The sequence below is a fragment of the Dermacentor silvarum genome, chromosome 7 (genome assembly GCF_013339745.2).
Source record: "Dermacentor silvarum isolate Dsil-2018 chromosome 7, BIME_Dsil_1.4, whole genome shotgun sequence".
In the NCBI taxonomy this organism is placed as follows: Eukaryota; Metazoa; Arthropoda; class Arachnida; order Ixodida; family Ixodidae; genus Dermacentor; species Dermacentor silvarum.
The window spans coordinates 95,830,432-95,842,704 of NC_051160.1; the positions used below are offsets into that span (position 1 = coordinate 95,830,432).

At 44.3% G+C, this 12,273-nt stretch overlaps 1 long non-coding RNA gene across 1 annotated transcript; it reads left to right on the forward strand.

The window, feature by feature from the left end:
* The first annotated feature begins 688 nt into the window (after positions 1–688).
* On the forward strand, positions 689–11,103 carry LOC119459645 (uncharacterized). Its single transcript, XR_007467947.1, has 3 exons — positions 689–814; positions 7,146–9,010; positions 10,832–11,103. It is a non-coding gene; the product is annotated as an uncharacterized LOC119459645 (long non-coding RNA).
* Positions 11,104–12,273: the final 1,170 nt, after the last annotated feature.

The following is a 12,273-nucleotide window of genomic DNA, read 5'->3' on the forward strand; positions in this document are numbered from 1 at the left end:
GATAACTGGTGAATGGCGGTCGTAGAGGGGAGGGGACAGGGTGGCTATTGCAATGGCGAGCAAAGTGATTGATACGCTGGCAGGCAAAATATATTGGCCGATCGTCTGCGGTTCACCACTCAGCTGAATTTCAGTAGGGTTCAAGATACCGCTCGCCAGTGGTAGCCAAGCGCGGCCACCGCACTTACAGAATGAGTTCCAAAATTAGCGAGCTCTTCGCGGATTATTGCCCGCAGGCACTGTAGGCAAGTTGTTCGGCTGACTGGTGCGGTAAAAAAGAGCTGCAGGAGGCACTGCTTCAAGTTCTCGCCGCACTATTCGCGTCAGGTCTTTGATGATGATGGTCGCTGCCTTCCTAGCCTGTCGTCACAAGAGGATGTTGCAGTGGTGTTCGGCAGACCTGTGAACGGCATTGCAATACGGTGGCTCTTGGCCTGTTTTATGATGTCGAGTACTGTTTCACAATTTTGGCACATGAGCAAGTTGAAAGCATCGTCAGCGATTCCCTTCATCGCATGCCCACCCTTCTCCGACTCAGCCGTACCGCTGTCGGCTTTACGGCACAGATCCAGCACGTCCTGTGTAAGATGTAAAATGCGTATTATTCTGTGGATGCCTGGACACGGTACGCTACTTCTTTCTTAGCGGCACTCTTCAGCCCGGCGGAATGGCGGAACAAGTGCATGTATCCCAGTCGTTAAGCTCGTCCTCGTGGGTATCATACAGCACCTTGGCGGTGCCTTGTAGGTAGTAAACCAAGTTAGCTAGCATAATAGTCGGATCTCATTTGTTGCGGGCACTTACCCGCTCATACGTGGCGACTTAGTCTTCCGCGTCGAGGTGGTCGCTGCCGCAGAACCTGCCTGGATTCCGCGGCTGAGCCAGGACAATCGTCGAGGTTGTAGGTATTGATGTGGGTCGCGCCATTTCGGTTTCTGCTCCGTCACCTCATGTTGTCCAGTCCGAAGTGACGACCACTGCAGAGCTCCGTTGTTGTCTCTAATGGGTACCCCACACCTCCATTAATTTGTTACGATGCGGAAGTCCCATATAATCACGTATTTACAATATTTACGAGACAACGATTGTACCGCTACCTATGAAATGCGGGTGTGATATTATTCAACTGTGATGCGAAGTGTGCACGTATCGACGCTACGTGGCGCGTTGCGACGCAAATGGTAATGATAATGATTATGATGATCGATTTGCATCCCCACCAGCCGCGGTGGCTCAGTCAGCTAAGGTGTTACGCTGCTAAGCACGAGATCGCGGGATCGAATCCCGGCCGCTGCGGCCGCATTTAGATGGACGCGACATGCAAAAACGCCCATGTTCTTGCGTTGTAGTGCACGTTAAGGAATACCAGGTGGTTAAAATTAATCCAGAGTCCTCCCCTACGGCGTGTCTCATAATCAGAGGTGGTTTTGACACGTAGAACCCCAGAAAAAAAGATTTGCTCCCCTTTGAAACGGGGCGGTGGCAAAAAGTCACCTAGCCTGCTTGATTTATTCTGGTGTGCTACTGACTCGTGTACTTATTTATCCTTTTCTCAGGGACTCCATTTCACCCGCTAACAGCTTAAGCATATCGCACAGCACAAGACACGCCTGCATGATTTCAGATCTTACGCGAATCTTATTGTTGATTTTAACTCTGGTGTATGTCCTCGCCGAACCTTGTATAATCAGATTGCATGTGCGGCACGAATTGTGTAGTGGTTTCTGGTAACCGCGTGGGCATCAGGAATTACACTGGCATCTTCGACGGGCGGTGTATAAAAGCCGACGCGCTTCATGCACTTATCAGATTTCGACGATCGCAGACTGTGTTCGCCGCTATCGTTGTGCTTCGAGTGCCAATTGTTTTGTGGGCACAAGTTCGGCCAATAAAAATTAGTTTCGCCTATCACAGTTTTGCTACAGTGTTTTGGGACAGTCACTACAACGTGGCACTATACATGCTTTTCATTCCAGCATTTCTTGTAGGCATCTCAGGCTCTATTCTGCACATTCCACCGTTTTACTCGAGGCGTGACGTAGGCGCGAAGCTTACGAAATGGCGCTAATGGCCCCAATTTGTTTCGTAACGTGACGCAAATTTGACGTTTCGCCTAAGAAACTCTAATGTAGGCATTGAACCTAGTGTTCTTGATAAATCAAAACAGTTTTCCTCCCCAGTAAAAATAAAGCAGCTAGCCCAAAGCATACGATTATTCCATCAAAAACGTTTTTCGCTGCCATCGTCTTCATGCGCACATGCTCTCGGCTGCTTCATTAGCTCGGATGCGTGTCCTCGGGAAACGGAATCAGTCATCGTATGTTGGCGCCCACGCGCTTGCTTTCTACCTTGAGACAACATACGCGACCTACCAGTGATGATGAGCGCACGATCTAGGCCGCGTTATCGCTATCTCGTGAAACGCAAGTGACTCGGCCCGACTCGCTTGGCTGAGAAGCGGCTGAATATCATCGATAGCGTTGCGCGCGTCACAGGTATCCGCATGCGCGACGCAAGCGCCGGCACTGCCATCTCTTGTCCACTTCGCTGCTTATACTCGCACCGCGAGAGGAAACTTCAAGGCGCGGCCTTGCGTACATTTCTTCTTATAAATTAAAAAGTCGCCGTTGTCATAGCCTTTAGTGATGCTAAATGTCATTAATATTGATTACGATAAACGCAGTAGTGAAAAGTGCAAAAGGTCGCAGAAAGTTTGCCACTTTCAAACAATATTATTTCAAATAAATGTGTTGTTAATAATATGATGGTTCGAAACACAAATGCCAGCATCATCCGAGAGCGATGCAAACTCTATGAGTACGCTTTGTGAACAAAAGATTTTCATGGCCCCAAATGACAGGGACAATGCGGCGATACGCATGCCTCTCGACTGCCATTGCATATGGCCGCTCATTACCATAATTCGCGCGGCTCGTCGCACCAAAAATTATGGTGGAAAATCTCGGCAATGGAGGCCCAGCGCAACGTCACGCAACGTCCAATTGACGTTTACGAAATGGACCTTCCTGTGACTCTCTTCACGGGATATTCCTTCAGCCAATCAACAAGCTCACATGCTGGCTATCTTGGAACGCCACCGCATATTCGCGAAATTGCAGATGCATTGCACGGGCTTCTGCACCCTACCGCCCACTTTCTTTTTAAAGAGCAATATAAGTGCCAAGGACCACAAAAAAGTATTAGTCGATAAAATTTGCAGCTCCACGTCATGTTTCGTCATTCTGATGAAAACTCAAAATTGCATTTTGCAAAACTTCCCTTTCCAGCACAAATTTCAAGACACGTGACCTCTGGACAGCCAATGAGACAGCCAAGATGGCGGATAATGGCGGCCGTGCAGCCGTCATGCGTGTCGAGAATAGAGCCTCTCCTTAGTATTCTATTTCTTCCTCAAGCCTTCTCCATCTACCTTGTAGCATACCTGTGCAACTGCTGCATGGCGTGCCACCTGGTGTAATATTATGCAACTGCAATGCAAAGTGTGCACGTATCGATGCTCACATCTCACATAGTGTATCTCCTCGCGCGCTAGCAAGCGTGTATGAGGCAGTTTCCCGCTACACGCTAACATGCGCTGGCGTCGCTCAGTAGGTAGAGCTGCTGACTCCGCGCTGTGGGCCGTGTTCGATCCCGGCAGGAACTGCTTTTTTTTCATTCCTGGCAATCACGGCGACGGACACTAGCGGTGGCGGCGGAGACAGCTGCCAACCGAAACGGCTATTCGAATTAGTCCATAACAGCTGCCGCTCTAATTTTATAGCTTTTGGCGAAAGTAAATTTAAATATGTATCTGTGGTTAACTGGGACAGATTACTCGGATGTCAAATGGGGCTTGAGGTGTACTCTCTTGTATGCACAATCAAATACATAATTTTCAGCTTAGTAGAATTAAAGCATGCATTGATATGGCGACAATTTTACCCTGCGTGTGCTTAGACTAGTAAGTCGTGCGACCACTGCAAGTGCTCTGATAATAAAGACGACAGTCTTTCTTGAGCTACATAAACGCAAGGAACTTTGTCTGGCAATCGATTCAACCGCCCGGCCAAAACCAACCAAGCTACTAGCACTGGTGGCACGGGGCCATACACATCAACATTATTACAGCGCAAAGAAAACGTCAGGTCTATTTGAGGCAAAATATATGTACATAACCATGATCCGCAGCGTTCGACTGGTTTTTACGTTAGTAAATGAAGCCAACCATAATAAAAGGTCCCAACAGATGGCGCGGCAGCAGGGTAAACGCGGGAAATTCGAATTGAATTCAGCTAAACCTCCATTGCATCCATCATGGAAGAAGTGAGAGGGGAGGGGAAGAGCGTGAGGGGTGGGATAAGGGAGAAGAGAGGGTTTTACGTATCAGGGGTGGCAGAAGACTATCGTCTTTCGACGTTATTTGCAGCGAATCCAGCAAATATACGGCTAATTTTTTTCTAACACTGAGGTTATTTCAGATGTTACCTATTATCATTTATGCACCCGAACATACACACTGCACTGGTCTTTGTGAGCGTTCAATATCTTCTGAAAATCCTACAGCCTCCTTTATCGAACTAAAGGTGCTGACTGGCTAATGTAATGTTTTAAATCAAGGCTGGCACAACGTTCGGACTGTAGGTCACATTTGACCGGCGAACTGGTTTTTGCAGACCCGCGCCCAAATTAAGACTTTTGTGTACTGGTGGTGGAATCCGGCATGATTAAAAAGTGAGGCAAACGAATATTTTTTGTTAAAAACGTCACAATAAGTATTCAGACTAGAGCACTGCACGGGCTCGGGCTTACTCGAAAGCCCGGGCCCGGCCCGGCCCGTGGGCCGGGCCGGGCCGGGTAGAACTGTTTTTTCACGGGCTGGGGCCGGGCTCGGGCACGCCGTGTGCTTTTTGACCCGGGCCCGGGCCGGGCTCGGGTTTTTCGATGCGGGCCCGGGCCGGGCTCGGGCTTTCTGGTGGTGTGCATGTAACGTGCAGCGAGTTATTCGCGGGCGTCTCAACTCTGAAAAACATTATTTTTCGGTCTCGGGCCGGGTTCGGGCCGGTTTCGAGTCGGGCTCGGGCCGGGCTTGGGCCTAAAGTAAAGGGGTGGCGGGCCGGGCCGGGCGGGTAACGTAGATTATTTCCGGGCCCGGGACGGGCCCGGGTCTCGCCATAAAAGTTTTGATCGGGCTCGGGCGGGCTGCCCAACTTAATAACGGGCCCGGGCCGGGCCCGGGCTGAAAAAAATCGGCCCGTGCAGTGCTCTAATTCAGACCCGTCAAGCACTATAATTAAACTGAAAAGATGTACAAGTGAGAACTGTGGGATAGTTTTCTTCTTAACACATAAGTAACGTGCACAACCTCTGAATACATTCGTAAGCCAGCAGGGCCTTCCAGGCTCTATTCAACTTGGCGGAGGACTTCTACCTTTTTTCCCGCGTTTATGTCCACATGACCCATTGACCCACACAATATCACAGTTCTCTTCTATTTTCTCTGTTCTGTGCACAAATAGCACGGTTAAGGTGTCGACCATTCATTGAGATCATTACAGTGATTTTCCTCCAATTATAGTAACTTTCTCCTACCCAGCATTACGGCGTAGAACCTATATGTTTAACACGAACACGCGTTTCCCCCGTGCATGCCTGACTTTTCACACTTCACAGATATTTGCTCAAACAGGGCATCAAGGCTAACCCTCAAACAATATTTCTGTAATAACAGTGCCGCCAAAAACCACATTCGAGGGTCTGTACTACGCCATACAATGAAATAAGAGGCTCCTCTTCTTTAACAAATTTAATTATTTCGTTTATTTACTTTCAATACCCGCACGCATTACAACAACCATTATTAAAGAAAGCTATACGGGAGTTAATGTGGTTACAAAATAATTTTATGTACTGTTGTCTTGAAGTCTTCCGCGTCCAGGAAAGCAGGAAGTCGCTTCCAACCCACACTTCTCAGAATAATGGAGCCGTGGAATAAGTTTGTTCTGCTAGAGGGCACACCAACCTTTAGATTCTCGTCGAAACGACGCAATATACAGCTCGTAAGTAAGTGTTAGGAGCTGGTTGTGATGATATGGTTAAAAATGATAATTCTTGCGAAAACGTATAACCACTTAACTTACGACTTGGAAAAAAGGTTGGGAAGATTTAATGTATGTTTCGTGTACATGACGAAGGAAAATGGCAAATAGCTACACAATATTGTCACGCTGTAGTGACCATCAACCATCATAGGATACCATCAACTGTGAGTCGTGACTTTTTATTAGAGAACCTGTGCCCAGAAAAGCAATGGAAGCTCAAAGGACACCTAATAAAGCGAGCACAGTCGGCGATAATAGAAATCTCACCTGCGAGCCGTGCGCGTCGACTAATTATTCATGAATCGTCGAAGCTTCTAGCGTAATCGCTCGTACTCGCGTACCTCACGAACAGCGTAGCACTATTCACTTCGCGTGTACAATTTGACTGCAGGAGGTTGGGCGACAACCGGAAACAGAGAAAATAAACGATAACATTCGAGGAAGTTCCAATGCATGCAGGAGCGTCTTGTGCTGAGCGATAACCTTAAATTGTTTGCGGTTTAAAAGCCATCCCCTGAAAAAGTAAAAACAGATGCGCGTGCCATTATAATACGGTTAGAACGTTGCTGAACACGATCGATAGCATGAACTTATTTATTTATTTATTTATTTATTTATTTATTTATTTATTTATTTATTTATTTATTTCGAAATACGTTACAGGCCGCATGAGGGGCATTGAGTAAGGGGGGCATCACTGCAAGACAGTTTTGCACGTGAATACCGAGCCACGAGCACTGCAAAAATGAGTAGGAATCATCGTCGCAAAACCGGGTTACAAATGAAAGAAGATGCGGTAGCGCACAAAACATCGGCTAAATTTTGTCACTCACATTGCTCGGGCACATGTCGAACGTCGTGTAACAAAATGTGTAGTTCACAATATGAAAGAAAAAAAAACAATACTAACAATACTCAGATAAACAGAAATAGCAGTTCAAGGAAGTGTACAAAATACCGGATAAATTTTACGAAGCACATTGTTCGCGCACATAATCAAACACCACGTAAGAAAAGTTTACAGTAAAACATGAAAGGGAAACAAAGGCAGCCTGATGTTACATAGAAATAGAGAGCATGGCATGCAGAATGGCCCATTTTTAGGGCAGAACCTGCAAGTTCAGGAGTTTCCTCAATTTATCTGTGTCCGTTTGCATGACAGTGCTGTAATGAGTCGGGTCCCAAATGGCTGAGTAAAATTCAAGCTTTGAACGAACAGATGTATTACCATGAGTTATTTTGTGTTCACATAGAAGAGATCTAAATTTTACCGTAGACATCCAACAGATTAATTGGCGTTGCCTATGATGTGCTGAATATGTACATGGTCATGAAAGGTTAGTAGTAAAATGAAGGCCAGGACACTTTCAGAAAACAAAAGTTTTCAGAGCTGTACCAATAAGAGAATATTGCGGCATGTTCTAAGTGCTGGGACGACGAGATATGCACATTCTCTTCTGCTTGTTAGTATTTAATTACATGCACAAGTCACTGCCCCAGAATAAGTTTTAAATGAAATCGAGAAAGATGCAACGAGTATAGAAACCAAAGTCAGCATTAATGAAATAGTCGTTATCGAACGATATGAATTGTGTTCAACATCCAGAGCAAAAATTCCTTGAGCTGGAAATCTCAAGAAATACACCTTGAGCTGGATTTACAGCTCAAGCAGTATAATTATATTATCTCTTAGATGTATTTTAAGAGTTCCATAGCACCTAAATATGACCACCCCGTGTCAGATTTTCAGTGTCGTGATACGATGGTCTTCATTTTTTTATTCAGGCCAGTACGAAGTAATAGGAAACTAAAGTCAGTGAAAGCGTAGCAATTATTCGGGACGTTTAATTAGAATGTAGAAAAGAAAACTTAAAGGTAAGTGAAAGTGGACTGAAAAACAAGTTGCCGCAAACGGGTGCACAGTCCATATCCTCCGCATTACGTTTAATTTCATTTACGAATCGAACTACCACGGCTGCTGTCCTTTGCGATCTCTCTTGGGTATTCGTGGCATGCATACAGGATTAGCCCAGGGAGTGTTCTCAAGCGCTACTCACGGTCATGACAGTGTACGTGCAACGCCCTCGTAGCCACAGTCGTCAAGTAGTACTGGAGCATAGGAACAATGAGTCTGCCTATAAACCCTGGTGCGCTACTTCATGACATAAAGACTGCCAAATTCCGGGTATTCGCTACACAATGAATCAAAAGAATTTTTTTTTCGGAAGAGGCCCGATTTCAATGCCAAGCACTCTTTGGCCCATCGAAGGCATTTCGCAATAGCTATTCAATGTGATCAGGACCAGTGTTGGTTCTTCAAGTCTTTGTTGATATTACAGGTATACGTTTGGTCTCATATCCAACTGCCAAAATTTTCCAACGAAAATACCAGTGGACCGTGTTATTTTTTAAATGCAAAACATGATGTGAAATATGCAGCGGTCTATAAAAATTACATTTTAGAAGTGTGAAATATTTCATTGTTTTTAGTATATTTCACATGAAGGACAAAAGGTAGTGTGAACATTACATGTATTTGGTCCCTTAATTTACCTGCAATTTCGCGTACAAAAGACAGCGCATTGTCTATGATCGAACTGCCTAATTTCTTCTAATTCGCACCTGTTTCTAAAGAAACGTCATATGTTGCTAATTGCTTCATTTATTGGGTAGGATAAGACTTGTATCTAAAGGAAACAGAATTCCTACGTTTTGCGCTTTTTTGCAAAGGAACTACATCATATAAAAAATGTTCAATATTTCATTTTTATTCAATTAGGTTGAAAATTACAATAAAGGCGGAGGCTGAAGAGATACCATTGCGCATGATGCGCGCTTCTGAGCGTGGCAGGAATGCACCATCGCAGCGGAGAGGGCACTGTGTCGTCAGCGCAAGTTGTGGCCGCAGTGGCGTGAGCGCACTTCTAATGTCCGTATAGTTATCATAAAAACTTGAAAATTTGGAGGACGCTTAAGCTAAGCCTTTTAAGAGTGGAACGCGATAGCATTCAACGATCCCTGACTCTTCGTCAGGCTTCCGGCAACTGCAGCTTTTTTTTTCTGCACCTTCGCCTTGGCGCGCCACTGCGTAGGATGCGAGCCTCATCTGGATGGTCTTTTTGCAAGGAACTCTTACCGGGGCGCCCTGCTGTATGAATCGTAGATATGCTGGAGAAGGGGTTTGTGTTTGAGTTTCCGCGTCGCAGAATTACGTTCTCTTGTATGTTAAAATTACAATCCGACGCCATCTTACCTGTAGGTTGTGGTTAAGTCGTACTTTACGATTTTTATGACGCATTTTACTTTGTGCATTCAAGTAGTTCACCAGCTCCTCGGCGCCACTCGAAGGGCCTGCGTGGTCGGGGTGGTTCGGGGTGATTTTCTTGGCCGTGGACGCCACCGCCAAGCACAGACGCCGACGCTGGTTTTTCCTGCGACACGGGGCCTCTAACGCTATAGCGTTAAAATGCTTCTGCATGCAAGAAGTGTACGATTGTGGCCGATTGAATGCGGGTTGTATGCGTTCATTTTACATATTCCACTTTTATGTTCCTGTTCGTCTCTAAGCAAACTACGTGTTCGTCAACAATCACGAAATTGTGCTAAATGCGCCACTTCACCATTGCTCATGTGCTCTTTCGGATAACATTTATATATTTTTTTTTTCAAGTTCTATTTCTTCACGTCACAGCATGAGTCTTCAACCCAATGTTAACTGCTTAAAAAACTTGAAGTGGGCGAACATTTAAAGTGTCGAACGTGAATCCAATATTAGTCAAACTGTTCGAATTCACATTCTAAAAAGAACTATTTGGTATTTTCAAGCATCAAAACTAACCGAATATTTCGCAGCAGCCAACTGGTAAACTCTGGTTAACGTTCTTCGTCTACTAAACAAGGTATCACAAATTATCCGAAGTGAATTTGATAATGTGACAACCAAATCAGTTTTCGAAGTAAAGCAGAAACAAAATGGGTATAATGCAAGCTTTGTTTCTGGTTTCATGGCTAGAGCATATGTACATGACAACTTGTAATTTTGCTTCTAGTCTTGTCATTTAGTGTTCATGGCGCTCTAGCATGTAGCATTTTTATCTTTTACGCTGCCACCAGTGATGTTTTCATTGCATCGGGCTCTATTATATGCGTGTACGGCGCAAAGGTCCTCGAGAAGCTTTTATTTTCCCACAATTTGTGGTTACATTAATTGATTTCGTTCATTCAATCTTGGAAAGCTAGTTTGCCACTAGGATCTCAAGATGGTGAGAGGCTATTCGTGCAACTTTTTCATTAGAATTACCAATCCTGTGATAAAAATGATCATAATTGTCAGTACAAGCGTGTTAACTAACAGTGTGAAGATCACTATTCTAGTTTTAAATAGATACATCTGCATTTGACTATTCGATATGCGAAACTTACTATTCGTATTCCATTCGTGCTCAAAAAAGTTATTCGCCCACCTCTAACAAACCCGTAGCTGAATTGCAGTGGCACAGCTTCATGAATGTAAAGCGAAGCACAACAATCACAAACATTCTGAAATATAAACTTTCTCATCGTACAGAATTTGATGCATATTACAATGTGATTATATTAAAATATAAAAAAAATAATTTACATTCAATTTATTGTCATAAAGTGTATTTTTTTCTGGAACAATATTATGACTAGATAAGTGCGTATTTCGTTCTAATTTGATGCTTGCTAACATTTTTGTTTCGTTTTCGTAGGGCACCTATCCTATTATGACCTCCGTGTTTGGAATTCCATGGTTCGGCGAGGCCCTCACGAAAAATGCGCTACACGATTCAGGAAGCTGGCGCCAAACGGACACGTCATTTATGAGCAGAGGTGCCAGGGCATTCTGCACAATAACGGCTCTTCTATTTCAGAAAGAAAAAGCACGAATAACTGAAAGAACAGGGCCATTTCAATAACTTTATTGATGTAGTGGCATCAAAATATAGAACAAATAAACGAAGACCATGGCAGCACTGTTTTATGCGAAGAAATAAAATTCGGTGCAACATGAATTCAAACCAATTGATGAAAGTTTAGCGACTTACGTTCAAAATATTTAACAATCATGGCACCGTCCTTCGGAAAATGTAGTAGCGGTTTCCAAAATTCGTAGCTGGTTTTTCATTATCCGCTTGGAATCCAAATAGCGCATGTCATTAATTTTTCGATGAAATAGGAACAATTCGCTTGGGATGTACAACTGAAAGATTACACATCGTACGTTAAATACAGCTTTCAAAGAAAATTACCTATTCAGGTGTGTCACAGCATTGCAGGCGTATTTAGCAAAGCGCGTAGGAAGTTGTCCTCAGGCAAATGAATGCGCCACCAAGATGAAATAATAGCGGACATCTTATGGGTTATGTGCGGCCTAACTTTCTAGAGTTTCCGCAAATTAGGGCTTTGTAAACATTTCTTATACAAGTGTTTCAGTGCTTTGTAGGTCCGTTATACTCAATGTTTTTTTTTTCAAACTGCCGGAACAACTATGTGTGACACCATGTTCCCATCCGATGGAAATGGGGACCATGTTAAGGGAAGTGCCTGGAGATAGCTGAAATTTTTTGGCTTGACTCTGACTGCAGTACTGAATACTCGTTTCCACCTTGTGTTTCTGCTATGTGGTGTTCGTAGTTGGTTTTCATGGTGCCTTCGCTAAACAAAGCCAGGCACCTTACGAAATTTGCACGGAGCACTACAATTGTTCTTTTTTTTTTGTGTGGGCAACGAAAAATTTATCCCGCTGTCGCAGGATAAGTAAACCTGCTAAAAAGAATAAATTTCGCTGTGTTGGGATCAGTGTGTCGGAATAGAACGAAAACAAAAAATGATACAAAACAATATTTTCGACCGCAACGAAAACGTAACCGAAACGTTATTTATTATTTGGTTTAGGAGTGAAACCAAAATATTTTTGATCGGTTTTAAGTTCTAGGGGAAAGTCAGCAATCGAAAACAACCGACGTCAGTCAACGCCAGAATGCCTGCCGCTCGGTGCACTAGCAGAGTGGCGTCGTAGCAAAACCCAGGGCTTGCGCTCTAAGAGCTTATCCTGTCGTTTTGCACAGGTACAATGCTTTATTACTAAACTGGTAATACTTAATATTCGTTTAAGTTCGTATTATCGGAACATCGGTCTCGCTTTTCGGCG